At 40.5% G+C, this 20,208-nt stretch overlaps 1 long non-coding RNA gene across 11 annotated transcripts in view; it reads right to left on the bottom strand.

The window, feature by feature from the left end:
• Positions 1–18,770, bottom strand: part of LOC122184845 — a 28,745-nt gene extending 9,975 nt beyond the window's left edge. For 4 of the 11 annotated variants that reach the window (XR_006180659.1, XR_006180658.1, XR_006180649.1 and 1 more), the window contains exons 1-4: positions 18,481–18,770; positions 13,613–13,716; positions 9,115–12,910; positions 7,605–7,709 (exon numbers count right to left, since the gene is read on the bottom strand). This is a non-coding gene — a long non-coding RNA (uncharacterized LOC122184845). Of the gene's footprint in view, positions 1–7,604; positions 7,710–9,114; positions 12,911–13,612; positions 13,717–18,269; positions 18,395–18,480 lie in introns of all 11 variants that reach the window. The other 7 variants (XR_006180656.1, XR_006180657.1, XR_006180653.1 and 4 more) reach the window with 7 other exon arrangements.
• Positions 18,771–20,208: the final 1,438 nt, after the last annotated feature.

The following is a 20,208-nucleotide window of genomic DNA, read 5'->3' on the forward strand; positions in this document are numbered from 1 at the left end:
GAGACGCTGTTAAGCAGATATTGGAGTTGCAGCCAGGACCAAATGACAATAATGAGATTAGACAGTTTAAAACCTTGACATTGTTTCTTTTTCGTTCCCCACTGACGCCCCATTGAGCTCTTTCCACGTTTGCCTTCCTCTGTGGTATGGCGAAAGGCACAGCTCAACACAAACAACATTAATGAGATTTCTAGTGGGATTACAATACATTTTTCTATTGGGACCATTTGGACACTACTATTTGCCTAATTATTCTTCTCCTAATTAATTCTATCGGCAGTTGCAGATCTTCAGTTGCATAAACAGTCTCCTGTGTTTGCTCACTTAAGTGGAAAGATTCCTGTAACCTAATACGTTAACAGTGGGATTAAAAACAGTTACACAACCTCAATTCGATACAGAAAATATGGGAATTCTCTGTAGAAAATATATATGAAAGCTCCTCAGACCTCCATTTCCCAAATACAGCCGACTGCAATTTTCAAAGGCATGTTTCAAACTTTTTTTCCATCTTGCAGAGCTGGGACAAGGTCTCCCATGACCAATGAGTACAACACAATTTCTTTGGATAGCAACATGACAGGAAAGATTAATACAGCTTTACTACACTGAATGATACCACTACAATCTTGAAATATTTGAGAATAAAAGAGTTCAGCACTGTACTAAATTGTTCCACACATAAATATAGCAAGTAATGACAGAGTACTTGGTGTGTATTTATTTTGTCTTCATGGCTTCCATTCAAATGGAGAGGTAACTCATTTACCCAGCTCTTCAGAATCTGCAGCACTGTCAACATCAGCCTCATCTCATAAAGGGAGACGAAAGTCAATTTTCAGGAAATCCCCACTACAACGGATTTTCCTCAGTATTTGCAGAAAGTCTATCCTGCAAACAGTCAGACTGACTGCAGCTGTCCACACGGTGTGCTTCAAAAGGAAGAGGCACCAACCAGCCAAGGTTTTGTGCTGAGCGCCATTTGCCATCCAGGCATTCTGCCCCAGGCTGCCCATCCCACGTAACATTTTAGGCTTAGTACCTGCTTCAGACATGCACTTTTGGGAATATAAGCAGGATAGGTGAACATTTTAAGTAACCACATGTCAATGGTTTCCACACTTTCAGAAGTGTGCACAAGAAGATCATTTGGTTTGGTTCATTCATAAAATTTAGGGAACAAAACCTAGCCTTGTGTTATCAAAAACCTCAATAATTCACAAAAAATTTGCCTTTCAATTCTATAATGACATGACAACACTTCAATGCTTCAGCACTAGATGCAGAATGAGCTTTATGAAATGACGATCTGGAATCTGTAAACCTATCATAAACTGTAGCTCCTTTAAACTCCTCCCTGTTTCATGGATGGCCTTGGGATGCCTAGCTGTGACTGTCTTTCAGTTACATCATTGAATTAAGAACTTAAAATATTCATAGGCAGGAGCTGTTAATGTGAAGTAATGCTAGAACCAGTGCTTTAACAACTCCACTGCATTCTGTGCCATTCTCATTATTACTGTATATTTAAGACAAGCACCTTAGGTCACAGGCACAGACTGATCACAATGTCTCCATTGACTTCTCCTTATCACAAAGTTATTTACTTTTCCAGTTGCAAGCCATCACCTTTGAAAGAGCTGTTTGAATATATGAATGAGGAGCTGGCTTAGAGCTCCAGTTTTAATACTTCAGAAAACAGAAGTGATAACTACCAGCCTTTAAGGTCACTTGCCACATACTGCTTTCCACAAACACAAACAGGATTATTTGGTGTTACAAAACTGAACTGGACTTATTATTCTCTGGGACTGTAAAACTACGTCAGTAGTGATTAGCTCTATGTTTTCCAAATATTGTCACAGCATCTTCAGTTCTATTCAATGCAAAGACTTGAAGATGACTTTAAGCACCTGAACTCACCGCCTGCCACGACACCACCACCTCCTCTGCAGAGTTAGCGCTCACATGAAGCAGTCTGCTATCTTATCACACAAGCAAAAATCCAGACAAGTTAGCTCAGGCCACTGATTTAAAGTACTAATCTTATCTGCCCACTTTGCCTGGAGCAGGTAACAGGACACGGGTACCAGCCGCCGGCATGCCGCATAGAGGGCTGCAGTCACCAGGAGAGGATTAGGAGAATCTGCAAGTCAGGGGAAACAAACATCTCATGACAGCTGCATGGATCTAATGAACATTTCATTTCAGTAGCACCACCGTCACTCAGACACTCAGTTCAAGCTTCATTTTATGAAGAAAGAAGCATAAAATGTCAATTTAAGCCTATTCATCAGCCTGGTTTAAAAATATTCTGACAGGCCATAAATTAACTAGAGTAGATTAAAATGCAGTAATTTTTGTGCATTATTTTGTAAATATTTACTTGTTCCTGTGATAGGAAACAAAGACAAATTTGACTTGATCTGTTCAAGCATCTCCACACAACGAAGAGTGCATTCTTTAACCTACAGCAATAATGAGAAAGTACCAGTGAACTGCCTCAGAGAAACCAATGCATTTTGCAAGCTAGAGGTGACCTGACTCCTCAAAATCTACCTTGGCTGCCCATGCTGTGCTGCTCAGGTCTCCTTGCTCTGGGGAGGGCTGCTGCCTTGGAATCCACACAGTGCAGACACACAGAGGCCACGAGGCCCATCGCGATGGGCTGTGTCATACAGCACGGGGACTGCCCATGTCCCTCCACAATCTGGAATTTCAGCATTGCAGTCACACCTGGTCACAGCAAACCATGAATCAGAATACAATCTCTGCTAAGAACATGTACTGACATCAGGGGTAAAACTTCCAAAACACAGCACTTCCATCAATTTCTAGTTACATAAACTCTCTTCCAAGTAAGGAACACTGACACTGCACACCGACATCATTCCTGAATCCTGTTTGTAGTGTGCCTGCATTTGGTTTCTTGCCATTTTCTCCATCTAAAGAAAACAATCCTCCAGCTTCTAATTTCTCTAACTATTTGACAACTAAATGCATTTTCTCTGCTCAGAGAGGCTGTGGATGCTCCATCCCTGGAGGTGTTCAAGAACAGGTTGGATGGAGCCCCGGGCAACCTGCTCTAGTACCAGACCTGGAGGTTGGTGGTCCTGCCTGTGACAGAAGGGTTGGAAATCGATGATCCTTAGAGCCTCTTCCAACCCGAGCCATTCTATGTAAAACAACAAGCTATTACAACACATTTCAGAAATCAACACAGATAAGTATTTTATACATAGATTTAAACACTGTCATGTCACAGAATTACTGGCAACCCAAGTATTACCAAAATATACAGTCACAGAAAGACAAATTATGAGAGCAAAATAATCTGTATTATTGTCCTCATAAAAGGACAATTAGATGAAGAAAGGGAACCAAAATTAACACACTAATGTGCCTTGGAATGCTTAATGCAGTGGTTTCTTAGCTGTAAACTTCTTAATGCAAATTATTAAATGTAGATTTCTAACAATTTGAAAGAAAAACAGAAGATATATCACAAAGGTGATGTGACAGAGTGAATTGAAAATCCATGGAACATTACATCCATGGAAAACGCAATCAGTGTAGTAAGAAGCCCTCTTTGAAGATGGATCCCCCAGTTCTTAGTGATAACACCGTGCATCTCCTCCCCTTCTGTGCAAGAGGTTGTCTCTAAGTGAGTAGAAGTGGCATTTTAGTACCTTCCATGGACAATCACAAAGCAAATCTACTCACATACTGCAGCGGGGGCACTCGGACAGGAAGCAGGCAAGATGCCAGAACAGCACTCAGTTCTGCACAGCCTTTCTACTTGTACAGCATACATGGAGTAATATACCACAAAAAACAGCCAAAAAAACCCCACCAACCCACAGATAAGTACCTGGAAGCTATGGGTTACATGTTAAAAGCAAAAGAGTGTTTTTAATTTCTCTCCTTTCCCACTTCTGCCCTAATCCCCACTGTCACAGCCATGTGCTCCTCCTGCATCTCAAGATGGCTCTGGGACCCGACTACACCAAGACCCAAATCAACTGTAACAGAAACAAAATTAACTGAAAGCACTTCTGCTGCAGGATTAGGAGATTAGGACCGGCTTGCTGATCATGTGGTCAGATGAATGCCAGGCACAAAAGGAGCACACGCTCCTTCTGTCAACAGCAAGTCCTCAGCTCAGTTCATTTCTGCCTTTTATATGCAACCAAAGAGAAAAAGTAAGAAGATGTAGTGCAGAGGAGGATATGACTGAGGATTTACATAGTAACCCAATTCAGCAGGGATGAGACATCTCTAGCATCTGTCATATATTTAATTTTCATGTCATACCTTTTATGAGCAGCAAAAAAATAAAGTCAGCATTTCAATAAATCCTGTATTTCACTGTCTGAAATATGGCTTCAGACAAAATTTCAAGAGAACAACAGCTGTTTGTTTTGTTCAGAGAGCCAGACAGAACAATTGGTATTCCAAACAATCCTTAAAAGCATCTGGAATAAGTGCCTAATGACCATTTCAGCTGCAGGTTTTAAAGCTTTCATGTACTGCAGAAGAGAACTTGGGCTCTATATTGGTGCTATCAGAGTATCTGTATATATCTGTGCAGGAAAGATTACCCTCTGTAAATATTTTTGATGAGTTCTAAATGTCACTGCACCTTACATGCCACTTTAATTCTGATCAGGTTCATCTGATCAGAAATTAGTTCAATTCATTTGTGAAATAACAGAATAACCTTTCTTGTTTCAGATTGCTGCTTCAGTAGAAGGGCTGACAGAAGAGATTTCTCATACAAAAAGCATTTATAATTTTCAGCTACTTGCTGTCAGTCACCAGGGCTAATAGCAGTGGCTTGCCATCCTATCCTAAATCAGGATGCAATCAGTAAATTGCCTTTGAGTCCTATTTCTATTAGCAACTCAAACCAAGCCAAACTTAAATGGAGAGAGGGCTGGTATGAAATAGTTTCCTTGTACCCATGATAACTGAATGAAGCAGTGAACCTCACGCTGCCTTTCAGGAGGTCAAGGCTGGGGACTTCTCTGCTCATACAAGAAATTTTCACTTTCTGATCTGACATTAAAAGAAAAGCTGCACAAGACAGAAGTCATGGGCCTACAGCCGCAGAGGATGGGATGCAATAACCCACGTGTTATTTTCTACAACAATATGAAATGCTATTATGACTTTTAAAAATTATTTATTGTGGCTAATAGTAAAGATCAGAAGCAAGAAAGGAAAAAGAAAAAGAATAAAAAGCAATCAAGACAGGCAGATAACTGCAAAGTCCACTGATAACCTGCAGGCATTAGACATATCATTTCCACTTGTATCCTTACAAATGACTCCTACTGCCAAAGCTGTAACGTTGTTTTCAGACACTACAAACATTGCTGCAAGATCCAGCACACAACAGGGAAAGGCACTGCTTTACTATTGCCAAAAAAAGAAAAAAAAAAGCAAGTCACTATTAGCAACTAACTCTGAATAAACACAAAGCATAATAACACGGCCACCCAAAGTCCCAAAGCAGACAGTTCTTACCCAGTGTTACACTCAGTATGTACCTGAAAGACTTCTGAGCCCAACAAACATATTTGTCAGTTCTTCTCTTGAAAAATGTTATTAAGCAAAACTATTAAAGAAATCAGAAGCAGAAAGCAGTGCCTGGTGCAGCTATGAAACCTAAAATCAGCCCCTTAACTATTGTTTATTTCCACTGTCAGGCAGTAAGACTTTCATCTTAGCTCAAAACAGAAGAATCCCAGGCTCGTGCCTGATGGTACAGAGAGCTTCTGAAAGATGGTAAGAACTGTAAGTATGAATAAAGTTAACTGCATGTTGGAAAGTTATTTATGAAGAGTAAGAATTTGGGGCAGAGGGAATCAAACTGTTCTCTTAGAATAGAAAAAAAAAAACTTTTCTACTTTCTCTGCTATTTTTATTGTACTTCCCTCCAAAGAGCAAAGGTGAAAATCTTGCTTTGCAAATCTGTTATCACTACAGAGTCCATTTAGTTGTTCTCTCAAGTGGAAAAGGTTTACAAACAAGAAAATTTGCCCTTTAGTAGATTTGGCACAGTTGCAAAGTTTAGCAGGACAGGAACAAATCTGATGATCTCCATTTCAGGAAGCACATACTGAAACAGACTCCTTTAAAAAAGTTACAGTTTCAACTAATTATCTATTAAAACAAGAACATGAAACGGATCTTTGAAGCAGCCCATCACAACAACAAGTTTTCAGAAATCAGTCCCAATATTGCTACATGGGACTGGAATTAAGCACCACCAACCAAGCCACTGCTGCTGCATAGCAGGTTGCACATTGCAGCCTTTCCAGACTGAGATCTGGGAGACTGGAAATAATCGTATTTGTAAGGTATTTTTGTTGCTGTTTAGTCATAGTTCTGGTTAATTTAGGAGCTTTAGATACTGTTTTATTGTATCTTCTGCAGTATAAAAACTCTTACCTTTAATTTTAATGCACTACTCCAGTTCCAAAGAAATTTTTTTATAGTGCTTTAATCCCCAGAGCTCAACAAACAAGGCCATACAAGCAGACATGGGCTTGATTTTTTGGGGGTCTGCAGAAACTAGTAAGCCTTGCCTACTTCTTAAATTGTTTTATTTACTTATTTTTAAACATCTTGACTTGTTCAACAGGTACCCACACGATGAGTAACCCAACAGTTCAGCTCTTCACTACTCACCATCATCTTCAAAGTATCAAGACTACCTTTTGTCAAAGATGAACAAGGCCATTGCATTAAACAGGTTTTTCCTACCAAGAACCATCACCTGATAATAATAATAATAATAATAATAATAATAATAATAATAATGCTGTCAGCCTCTCAAATTTCACTTGCAATTAAAAACAGTGTCTGAACTATACGATCTTGTTTCTTAGGCACTGCTACTTCCTGTCTTCTTGACAGGACAAATGACAACATTCATGCTTAGAATCTACTATCTTCCCAGTCACAGTGCAAAATATGTGAACATCCTAGCATCCTCAGCTATCTACACTGAGATACAAGTAGACTGTAACTCATCAGTTTGCTTATGCATAGTGGGCACAAATCACATCCGAGAGGACTGTCTGCAGAAGGTGTCTACAGAAAACCTGGAGGAATTACACCAAAAAAGAGATATGCTGTTGAGGCAGGGAAAAAAAAAAAAAAAAAATCAAAATCAAACCCACAGCTGCCTTCAAGCAAGTACAGCATGTCAAATTCAGCTCTGCTTACACTTTAGAAAAATCCTTCATGGAAAGACTGCAATATTTTTTTTTTTCCTCCAATTTTCGCTTTTCCTCTTCTCCTTTTTCTAAAGATAGTACAGTACACAGATACACATCTTTCAAAGAGGAAACAACTTCACCTGAGAACCTCTGAGAAAGACAGTGCCCAGTGACTTCTCTGCTACCTATGCATTCTCCCCACCATTACTGCAATTTGGTACTTGCATTCATGGCAGGGACAAAAGCCAACCTGAAACAAGGAAATTTTAAAAGCTGCAATATTTTACATTCCATTACTGTCAGAACCACATGCAGAAATCAAGCAGGTATAAATAGCCTTCAACTACATGCAAAGGATCTAAAATAAGATCTTACATAATGGATGTCTGGTATGGGCAATCTTATTTGAGATGTGCTGATGCAAAGCAGGTACTGCATCACCAGTGGCTCCTTCAAAGGGAGAATCCTGTAGGAAGACGACTGTATAAACTTGTATTAGGTTTTCAGGAACTGCAATATGTGCACAGCTGAACAAGGGAACAGCCCACACAAGTAAATATATGAAGAGAACCCCACGTAAAGACAGAAGATCTTACATGTGACAAACACATGGGCAGAGGTCACCTGGCTCCAGACACACGGATACCTGAACAAGGTAACTTCATTTCTCAGATAAAATGCTTTGAGCAGTAAGACAACACCTAAAGCTGTACAGCCATTTGTCTTGTCTGCATTTCTGGAATGGTAAAGAAAAAAGAAAAGGAATAAAAAAGGTTGTTCTAAGCCAAAACTTGAGCTCCCTCTAGGTACTGATTGCTCAGCACTCCCCTAGCTGCATTTTGACATGGTCTGTGAAGCCAGTGCTTGTGAGCATGAGTGGAATAAATGGTGAACAGAATCTAACTCTGAATTTGTCTCTCTGCAGCTGTCTCAGCTGTGCTGCCAGGAAAAAGCCAAACACAGTGACATTCTATGTTTGCCTAACTGCTAAACACCTCCATGAAATCAGAAACCACAAATTTAAGCATATGTAAAGAGCTTGCATAATAAAGACTATCTTAAGCAATATTTTATTTCTTTTCTTAACCAGAGGCTGGACTACCCATTAACAGTGGTTTGGTTTGATGAAGAACCAAGTGCTCAGCAGTTCAAAGAGAGTAAATATTGTCAATATACGCTCAGAACTCAAAGAAAAAATAGGATTTTTAGATTTATAGATTTAAGATCTATAGGCAAAGTCTAGTGGCAAGCACTTCACCAAACATACTAATTGTCTTATTGCTGTTTACAGCAATAGCAAAAAAAATATTTGGAATCATGAAAGTTTTATTGCCCACTCAAGATGTAGCAGTCTCTCTAAAGGCCCAGGTGTTGAAATCATGGTTTCAGTGGGATTTAATTTTCACCTAAAATCAGAGCAGCAACACTTTCTATCTTTCAGCTTCAGAAAACAAACAAACAAACAAAAACCAACAAAAAAAACCCCAACAACCCACAGCAAAACCTCAAAGTGAGATCTTTGAGCTGTGAAGGTCTGCAAGCCCATTGCACTGAGGTCTGACTAGTGCTTTCCTACTACTTCAGGTTGCCAGTAGTGAGGAGAAATACGTTGTCTTCATAGAAGGCAAAATAACTTTTAATGAGAATAACTATGATGTGTTTTAATGAACCTGCTATAATATACAATTATGGAACTATAAGAAGACACAAGACCATGATGCAAAACAGTCTGGACTGTAATCACCTCCTCATTTTTGTTTGACAAAAAAAAAATGGCATGCTGCAACAATGTGCACCAGTTCTAAGTCTGACACTGAAACACAGACATCTTTTAACAACTAGCAAACTTCCTCTTATTGCACTGCTGCAGTTTGCCGAAACTCACCTTGGCTCTGTGGTTGGTAGAATTCACATCCTTCAATTGAGGTAAAAACTGAGCAGTGAAAATTCATGACAGTGATTCAAATACAGATTAGAGGCAGGAATGAAATAATTCAAAATAATATAGCACTTGCTGAACTGTAAAGCATGGAAGAGAAAGAGAAGTTAACAGAAATAAACACATTGAAATCTTGAGCTACCAAAGTTCACACGAAACTTACTGTGCACTGGTTTGACTTACCAGCTTCCACACTTTTTGTGCTATTATTCTGTACCTCTGTGAGAATAGTGGTTTGTATTCTTACGATGCCAGTAAGACTACTTCAGCCAATGCCATTTCACCAACACATCTGAGATGTTGCTGTTTACAGGCTAGAATTATTTCATGCTGGCAGTCCAGAGGATATGAGGAATATATCCTGACCTTCCTGGTCTTCTGATGGTGGAAAGAATCATCATGGGTTCCTGTGCTTCTTTCATCTGTAACTCCTGCCTAGGCATCAAACAACTTACTCCACCAACCTGCAAAACTTGATAGACAGATCTATTCTTTTTTAAGTTACATGCGTGGAGAAGTCAGTGAAATATAGGAACCAAACTCAGTGTTGTTTTCTAGTCAGATAAAAGGCAACTGGAAAAACAGCAGAGACAGAGACTTCTTTCTGCATTGAGAGGAGTAGCATAAGGAATAAGATACCAGGAAAAGAGGCTTCTCACTCCATTCTCCTCCTCTTCTATTCAGACAGTGACCTCTCAATCATGAACAAATGCAGTCAAAACAGCAAATGCACCTAAACTCAACAAAAGTTTTCTGTAGGGTAAAACAGGGCTGTCTAGCATCTCCTCAGAACATCTGCAAGTTGAAACTCGACAGTGAGAGCATCCCAATTCCATGCAGCTCATGAACTAAGGCTGTCTGCAAAATAGTTACTTGTATTCAGTAATGAAAGCAATAGTCAGTCTCCTTTTTCTCTCCCACTCCTACCTTCCCAAATACATCAGTTTCGAGTTTCTTGAACAGAACTCTTTCTCTTACCAAGAACACAGGTAGCAGTGCTTTACTGGTCAGTGATATTTCCTGAACATCCAGCTGTCTACTGAACTTCCTAAAACAAGATGTCTCCCTTGCAGTCATGCACATATCTTAGCAATATGTACAGAAGTCACTGAAACACATCTATCATGTCGACCAAAAAGGAAAATGCGACACTTAAAGAGTGCTGCAGTACTACAGCTTGCTTTCTTGATGCCAGGATAAAAGCTATTTTTAGAGGCCAGTTTCACAGTGCTTTATTCAAAACACACCATAGCAAATTTAGCTAATTTCACTGTGTACAGGGGTCATGCCTTGGCATCCAAAGTAACGACTATTTCATAACAATGTCGCTTTTAATTAATAGAATGGTGACTGGTTCACAGCACCCACACATGGATCAGCTCTGTTTAGCTCTGTTCTGTGGCCTTGTACACATGTAGCATTTGTGTCACATACGGTTTCATTTCCCCAATTAATGGCCTCTTAAAACGGACCCTGATGTTTATTTCCACAGGAGGAGAACACAGAGCACTCTCTACAAGTGTCATTCAATAAACACTCAGCTTGTAGCCTACTTCCAACTTGTTTGTAGGAGAAGTGCAACACCAATAAAACTGCAGCCTTCCACAAACAACCTGCATCGATGTGTGGGTGAAAATGCACAAGTATTCTACCAATGAAAATGATATTTTAAGGTTTGGTATATATGGAGTTCAGTGTTTGCACAACTTTTTTTACCAGAAAATAAACATCCTATCTTCTTCCTGATAAGCACTGGAAACACTTTCACTAAAACTGGTCTTTTAAAAGAGGACTGCTTGTTTCCAAAACATTACAGACTTTGTTGTGTGATCAGTGCCCTCGGCCACTTCTGCCAGCTGAGCAACAGGCTGTCATTCCTTTGGCTTTGGGTCATACAGAATTCTAAAAAGAAATGCTAACAGGGCTGCAGGATATGAAAGACCATAAAACCAAATTCAACAACTTGTCAAAAACAGCAGGACATGTTATTCTGCAGAACACAAGGCCTCTGTGTGTAACAACAGGAGATGCAATGTGTATCTTCCCTGAAACTCAGCTGCTGTTACTTCAGGTTGGACCTTTTCTTTTTATTTTTTTGAACCAAAGCAAGGACACTGCTCACCACCAACATGATACAGCTTCACCAAACAGCCCTGATATTGGGCTGCAGATGTTCCTCAGCAGAAGAAAACTCAGCTTATTTAAGTAAAAGACTGATTTTCCTCTGTTCCAAAAGAGTTCCTCAGTGGACTGAGGCGCTTCAGGGATCATTTTCTTCTGTCTTCCTATTATCCAATGCATCCAGCTGTCTCAAATAGCTGTAAGGTGGAAAGAGAGTTCAGTTCCCCAGTACTAGCTTTTCTGACATGCATTAATTCTTAACCTCTCCCATCTCCTCCCAGCACAAGGCTACTTGCCAGCATCATCTGCATGCACTATCCAACCCCCTCCGCCTCATTAAAGGAAACTCGCTAATAGCAGAGCGAACCGTTTATGAGTCAGCCCTCTCTGATATGGTGAGCCACGTAATGCTGTATGCAGCAGCTTCCAGAACTCCCTCTGCTGTAGTCTAGTTAATCAAAACACACATTGAGAAACTGAACTAAAGGCCAATGAGATATTTTTTTTTTCCTACTAAGTCCTCTTAGTAAAATGCCTACACACAAATTCAGACATCTTACTTAGATGAACAGCACAGCCAGCACTGCGAGGGACTCTCCAAGAAAGGCAGAGGAAAACAAAATACAGAACCTTCTCCTGGCAAACATGGCTCAAAACAAAAAGATTAGACAAAACCAGCTAGGTTCAAATTGCAGTTCTTTCCAATATCCAAATTCTACTGCACAGAACAGAGTGAAAGCTTCAGGATGCTGTCTGATGCTTGCAGTGGAGGAGGGGGTTCAGGAAAGAATATGGCCTAATTAAAAAGAAAAGCAGAGGAAGTGCTACAAACACTTCCACTTTATCTAACTCCTCCGACGATTGGCTGGAGAGCCGTTGCTACACAAACTCTGCCTGCTCCAGCTACACACAATAAGCCCTCCTCTGTTACAGCAGACTGCTGCAGACGCAACCCCTGCCAACACAGCCCTATCAAACTGCACTGAATTTCAGCACCCAATGGCCGTCTCCCCTCAGGCTAAGAGGAAAAGCAATAAGCTTGCCCAAGAATGTACAACTCCCTGAAATTAAGCTCAGTGTATGGGCTGAGAACCTTTGTCTGCAGGATTTTCATGAAAACTTCTCTTCTTAGTTGTTTCCAAAGCAACAGAACAATGTGGTTCCAATCCCTGCTGGTATATTTTCTGATCAAAATCTTTTACAACAGTGTGACTATTGGAGGAAGAAAAGTGGAGAGAACAAAGGGAAGCAATTTCAAAAGGCGCTGTATGAGATCTGGAAGCAAATTAACTCCCCTCCTAAATTCAAAACAAACAAGAAAACCAATGAAATCAAAACAATCAAAACAAAACCAAGAGACGGCTTACAATTAAAATACCTCTCGAGTTTTTTGCCTGTTTTTATTAAACCACCCCCCCCAACATTTTCACCTTTTGTATATTAAGATCAGTGCTGACAAGTCTGAAGGTCTAAAAGTCTCACCCCTCCCAGCATTCACTCTTGTCACTAACAGCATGCCTTAGCCCAGGAAAAAGCAAAGGAAAAATACCTGCTGATTAAGATATGAAATGGGCAAGCTAGTGTACCACCTCCTCTGCTCCTTTTCTGACACAAACCAATGCTGAATTCAGAAGGAAAAAAAAACAAAACAAAATAGAAGCATTTAATAAAATGAACAACTTCAGTATTCAAAGAACTGATTTGCCTGAGCATGCACCAAGCAGGCCATGGGATTCAGTAGTATTCTTATTTATTAAAAAAAGTTACATTCAAGTAAATTGTCCTAGGTAATGGGACAAACTACTGAGAAAATCATCCAGGAGTAATTAAAAAGAGTGAATTAATAAGGATGTCTGCATAATTCACATCTATCAATTGTGTAATTGTGACAACTCAGGTGCCATCTTCAAAACCAGCATTGATGTGAAACACCGTACATGCAGACCTCAGCAGTAAAGGGGACCTACAAATCCAACATTAAAGCACCCTTCCTTTGTGGTACGTGGGAAAACTCTCCTCCAGTAACCAAAAGCAATGGAATGAAAAGTTATGAGCCCTTTGTCACTAGAGTGAATTGCATGCAGAAGAAATAAGGCATGCACTTTTTGGCTTTTGCGACACGTTGGAGTCACAAAATGAATTACTGCACGTGCAAACACACCCTTCCAGTAGGCTAAGTTCTGTTTTTCTGCCTATGCAAATTATCGTGTTTGAATATAAAGAGTGATTTGAACTCCACCAATGCTAGAAAGATCAGATGCCAGTGATATAGGCAAACAGCCAATCAGTGAGGCACTTCTGTGTAACCCTTCTGTTTACTTACTGCACCCACAGGACACGCAGTAGGAAGGAATGCTGCCACATGCCCCAGCTGCTCCAGTGTGCTTGAGTGGCTGCTTCCACACAGGCAGGCACTGCAGCAAGCTCCTGTAAGAAACAGGAAACTGCATTTCTGCAGGGTCCAGTTATAAACATGAAAACAAAGAACAGAGGCCAGCAATATCTTATTTCATCAAAAATGGAAGAACTATCTTTCTTAAACACATTAGTATTTCTTCCAATTTTTTTCAGCTTTGGATGAAGCTGAAAACACAGAAGTTGTTTCTGACAGAGGTATGAACAATTATTTTTCCTAGTGTTCTTTGCAATATGGGCTGTAATGCCTTAGCCCCATATCTGTGGAAGCAGCACCATGAGTGAGGCTAATTGTTTTCATGGCAGTATCAGCACATAAACAGTAGTGTCACCCTCCCATTTAGGCTGTGCCAGAAGCCCTGTGGTTGGGAGCAAGGACACACCATGAAAAGGAAGGCTTAGCTCCTCCAGGGAAGGTGAGCTCAACTTCACACATCAAAATTAACCTGCAGTTCTCTAACAAACAAAAAACAACTCCCTCCCTCGAAACAAAACACGAAAACCTTCAACGCGAATTTTTTACAGTTTGAAAAAGTACTCATTGCCTCACTGCCTACTTCTGCCCACAGCAGTGTATTTTGGAACGAGATACATCCATCCCTTTATTTACTGCCTAGGCAGTTAGTACAACACTAGCTCATAACAACTGCTTTCTGCAGAAGAATTTCTATGCAACTGCTTGCTGAGGTCCTTCATCGATTTCTAACATAGAGATTGCTTTAGACTGTAGTTCTGTAGAGCTAGCACTGTCAAAGAACTGGCTTATAACTTCAGTACAAACTGCAAGCAATATAAACCCGCTACCAAATTAAACATTAACTTTAGTTTTAAGAAAGACTTACCTGTGTTCTGAACTGCCTTCACCAGCTATCAAATGCCCCAGTTTAAAGCAATAGCCTACCAACCTTCAGTAACACCTGCACTGAAAATACAGATTTTAACTTAACTCCAATTATTTACCTCATCTCACCTTCCAGTGTCATCTCTAAGAAACTAATAAGTACTTCTAAGGGAAAACATTTTAAATTTATATGTAAACAGAACTAAAAACAGAGTAACAGATCTTCTTTCTGTTCCATGGCTTAACTCTCAGGGTTAAAAAGCCACAGATCCCATGCAAACCCAAGCTCCAGACACGTATTCTATAAAGAAGTCCCCTTTCCATCTTCTTAGCAACCAATTTGCATGGGTCATGTTAAGTATTTTTATTTTTTGAGACATAAAAACATCTTCAACTCTGTAACTCCTTTCTTTGTTCTTCCTTCTTTAAAGAGAACCACCCAAAAGGTGTCGTTGCTTCTTTAACTGACAAAACGTTTCAAGAAAATTGGTAAGGGATTGGTCTCTCTTTCTTCCTTTGTAAATCACTGCCATTTTATCATGTTCAGAATGTTTTATACAACGAGAGAACAAATTATTTTCCATGGAAGATGAACTCTGCAGGACAGCATTGAGGATAGCAGCTGTATCATTCAGTTAACAATATGGCATCTATATTTAACGTAGCAAAGCATAAAACAGAATTAGAGAACAGAAGTCAGACTGGAATTTCTTCTATAATCTGAAAGCTAAATACAGGATGTACTGGAGGTAGAAAGATAAAGAAAGATGTGTCCAAGTTTTATTAAAGAACACACTTTGACAAAGCCAAGTTAAGTCCAAACACATACAAGTGAAATGGCCACTCAGGAGTGGAAAAGCATGAACACCCCAATCACACTTACACTAAGAAAGGTGATGTTGAACAAGCTGTAATTATCAGTGGAGCTGCTTCATACACTAAGTGCTGCTTTTACAAACATGGGGAAGATTAAGCTTTAAGGGGAAAGATGCTGAGGAATGCTGAAAAAGTTAGAGCTGTATGTCTTACTGAGATGTAAGCTGTATATTAAAGGTTTATTTTCTCCTGCTCTAGTTGCACTGCATTGTAACTGCTAAAAGAAAACACAAGCTGCAAATACATAGAAAAAGAATGCACGTAGTATGGCTGCGGAGTTAGAAAACTTTCCATGCCAGGGAACAGCAAGTCCTCTGAAGGCATCATTGGTTGGTTGAAAATCCTTTGGCTTCTTCCCTCAGCTGTAAATCATTTCAGGCAATCTACTCGCTGGCATGCTGTACTTGTGACTGTGCCAGCCCAGCTAACCTCTGCACAACTGCACTCAGCCTGACACCCCCCCCAGACCCAGCTTTAACATCACCACTTCTCCTTCCTGAGAAATCCTGGGGCTGGGGGGCAGCGGGGGCCCCATCCGCAGCCTCAGAGGCACACTGCAGGAGGGACCTCGGCCAAGCTGGCCAAGGGAAGAGGAAGGAAATCCAGGGAAACATAAACACTATCTCTAGGCAGCGGTTCACCCAGTCGCACTGCTGGTTTACTTCTTTCTTTTTTGAAGAAGTGGCAAAGCATTGTTTCTTTCAGAGCCCATTTTGTGCTTAGTTCCTTGGGGGCACTACAAGCACATGGGAGGAAGAAAAAAGGACCCATTAGGGAGCTGGATCTTTGCCTCTGCCTGACTTGTAGCTGGCAAGCAGATTAGGAAGCTTGTGCAAAACAGGACATACCTGCCCCTTGCGTAACTGCCAGCCCGGACCACAAAGAGCTCCTCTCTCCTTCCACAGCTCCCCGAAGCTCTTAACACTACTGAGTGCTCTTACCTCCATACACCTTGTTGCTTTAGTTTCTGATTTCCTACTTTTTCCTCAATAAATTAAAAAAAAAAAAATCAGATCAAATCAAATATCGTACGACAAATTAACCAACAGAAGTTTCTACATACAGTGAGCAAACAGTTTTATTATATTAACACTGCAGAAGTACTCCCCTAGCTGAGTATGGCACTTCCACACTTAGGCGTTGCAATCAAGGACTTTATACACAGCAGTTATCTACACTGAGATGTTAGACATCTTTGCATCCAGAAAAGCCTTGATTTCAAGTAAAAAAAAAAAGTCAAAGCCTTCTGGTAGGAATTTTTACAAATTTCTATCAGACCGTGCTGTATTTGAGTCAGAGATTGCATCTCTCCAGGGCAAATGGATTGAGTCCAAATATATTAATGCATAAGCAAATCATTTTGTTAAGCAGTATATGAAGATAGATATGAATGTACAATGCCTCTAATAAGAATGACTGCTGCAGCACAAACAGTTTTTGCAGGGAGCATTGTGAGAAATATTTCTGTTATACTGAGAGGTGTGGGGATGAGGCACCAGGATATTGAAGTGTTTTTGTTTTGTTTTTTTTTTTAAAGCATTTAAGTGTTAACACTTATTTGGCTTGGATGGCAACAAAAGAAAAATTATGCAGAATTATTGTTTTTCAGCAGAATCATAGGAATTGATGTTACAGTATACAGTGAACTGCCTTAAGCCTCTCTCATGGTGAAGATTTACTCCAGCTCATCAGAAGCAATGGGATAATATTTTTGTCATTTCAAGGCTGTATACAGAACAACAGCACTACGATTAAGACCCAGCTACCTAACAGCTGCTCTGCATCAACCATCAGCAAGCAGGCCATTAGTCAGCAACAAACAGGCTAAAAACCCATTTTTCACCGGGGTCTTACACTAATGCACCTTACTTTTCTGTTTCCAGGGAAATAAATTTACTTGCTGTTTCATTCAGCTACTGTGCTGAATACATGAATACACACAGATTTAAACAGCTTAGTAGCGTGACCAAGCCTTCAAGAATTTATGTCCTCATGATCTGAGCAATATTCTCACTCCATAGTCATATCTGAAAATTATACCACTATGCCTCACGGCAGTAGAGTGACTACAGCAGCCAGACAAGGGCCAGTTTTTAAAGCCTCAAGTTTCAGAAACCTGTTGAGAACCCACAACCCTTGTTTGGCCAGCTAGCTCACTGTGTTGCTATTTGAGTACTGTTGTGCTTGGTCCAGCTGGATTGCAGCTAACTAGTGATATGCCTTCTGAACATAGCAGCACCATACCCTTAGGCTCCTAGGACCTTTAGGAAGAAGGTCCACACACTCCAAGCCAAACAAGCTATTTTTGTGATACACAAAATGGATGACAATGTACCCGCAGCAGCAAAATGCTGGTTTAAAACCCATCTTCAGCAAAGAGATGCTTAGTGATAGCTTCCACACTCATTCCTAAAATGTTGTGCTGCTCAAATCGTATTTCAAAAGTGCTTCACACATAAAGCTGCCTTAGGATAAGAACAAGAAAGCACGCACAGGGAAGAGGGACAGTAGGTGGGGGAGGAGAAGAAAACAGTGAACGATTACGTAACAGCTTTTTTTTGCTTCAGGAAGCAATTGGTCTCTCATTTTTCCTCCCTGCTTTATTACAGTTTTCTGTCCTCTCTCACTGCATTACAGGGACTGAAAGCATACAGAACATGCTATCAATTTAACAGCTGCAACAAATAGCATGGAAGAAGTTAGGGGCATCTTTTAGGTTCCAACAACAGATATATATTAACATAAGTACAGAAAATTAAAACTGTCAATCTAAATACTACTCCAGCATCTTGTACGTGCACAGACCTCGTATGCACAGCTAGCTAAAAAGACAGACATGCTCCTTTACCTATAAACCAGTTTGAGCAGACTGCAACAGTGCAGAATTTAAACTGTCCTCAAATATGTGCAGCAAAACCAGCAGAAGATGAAACCTCTATGCATCAGAGGAGACAACGCAGGGCTAAGCAGCTGCTAAAAGATCAATAAACAGCTCTGTCAACAAAACAGTAACAACACCAACACACAGAAACCCAACCTCATAGCAATGGAAAACCTACGGGGCTGCACTGTGTATAATGTTGCCTTTGCAGTTTCTTCATTTTCCCCCACCCATCTTCATTCCTGGGACTGTGCACCGGTCTGGTTGCTACTGCTCTGCCATCTGTTTTCCGTCTGCAACACTCCAATTGCAACGCAAAGTTGTACAGCTGATGCCATCGCCTGGCAGAACCCGGTACACCACTCCGTGACGGCTATTGTAATGTAAATACGTTGGCAACTTACAGCGCACAAAAACGGTACGTTTCTACTGTTGACAGACCTGGTGTGTTCACTGAAACACTGCAAATTTTCAATATATCATGCCAGCAGCATATCCAGGTGTAATATTGCAAACAGGTGACTTTTAAACACCACAGGAGAAACCACAGAATTGGCAGAGAAAAGAGGACATAGCAGAAGACAATGGATGAAACTGAAGACTGCACAAAGCTACTAAGGATCCCCATTTGAGACACTGTTAAACATGCCACACAATTGAGGCAAATTACTAAGAAAACTATTACATCTTAAGATGCTGAAATGCGTTACCTTCATTTCATAAACATGTACAAATCTTTTTTAAAAAGCATTAATCTTTTTAACTGGATATTTTAATTAAGCTATTTGATACAGCAGTTTTCATTCCTATACCATTCCAAGGACATGAGCCATCTGATTAAGAAGATTCCAGGACAGCAGCAATTGTGAGTGAATCAAGTCAGCCATTTTGTGTAAGCATCAGTTCTGATGCACATATCAGCGCAGATTTACAAGAAAGATTTTCTAGTTGTGGTAATGCATAACATTGCCTCTCCTCGCTACCTGGAACAAACAAAGCAGCCATTCCTTGGTTTGGTAAGGGTCAGGCAGAGAACTGAACTTAATGCTCCTTCAATCTTCTCCAGCTGTCCTGCATGACAACCTATGCAGGTTGAAATGTACAGCTGTACAAACTCTAGCGACTCTGAAGAGCTGAGAGCAGGTGCCTAATACTTCCATCCCTTTGCAGATCCAGGGCCTTGCTGCATCTATTTCTTTATATCTAACAAGTGACAGAAAAAGAACAGTTTTAATTGAAGCCATATATACTGCTGTAAGTAAGGACAGGCTGAAGAATTGTGCCCATGTGAACCAAATGAGGTTCAACAATGCCAAATGCAAGGCACTGCACTCGGGGTATCCCAGCAATCCCAGGTATTTACATAGACTCCTTGAGAGCAACCCTATGGAGAAGGACTTGGGGTCCTGGTGGACAAGAAGATGGACATGAACCAGCAGTGTGAGCTTGCAGCCCAGATGTGGCTCTGGGCAGCCTGGTCTAGTGGCCAGCAACCCTGCACATGGCAGGGAGGTTGAAACTAGATGATCTTTGAGGTCCTTTCCAACCCAGACCACTCTACGATTTTAAGTAAGACATCTTTATGTCTTTAAGATGCACTGTGCCAGGCAGTTAACCATGGAAAACCTCTGGATCACAGTTATGAAAACACTACACAAGAACTGCAGTGCCACAGTAATTCTTACTCAGGAGAAAGCAGCATTGTAGAGAAGTTATAAGGCAGCACCCTGCAGAACGTGGCACCTACCACAAGCCAGAGGACTTCCCAGCCTCAGAAGGGGGATCATGTGCTACAGAAAAGAGTTTGATGCAAGAACTGTGTTCACAAAGCAGCATGACAAAACAAGGTGCTTAAAAAATTTTACAGCTAACAGACTACCCTCGAAAGCCTTTAGAAGGTTGAAAG

Source organism: Lagopus leucura, unplaced genomic scaffold (genome assembly GCF_019238085.1).
Source record: "Lagopus leucura isolate 7727_CA_CO unplaced genomic scaffold, USGS_WTPT01 Super-Scaffold_100026, whole genome shotgun sequence".
Taxonomy (NCBI): Eukaryota; Metazoa; Chordata; class Aves; order Galliformes; family Phasianidae; genus Lagopus; species Lagopus leucura.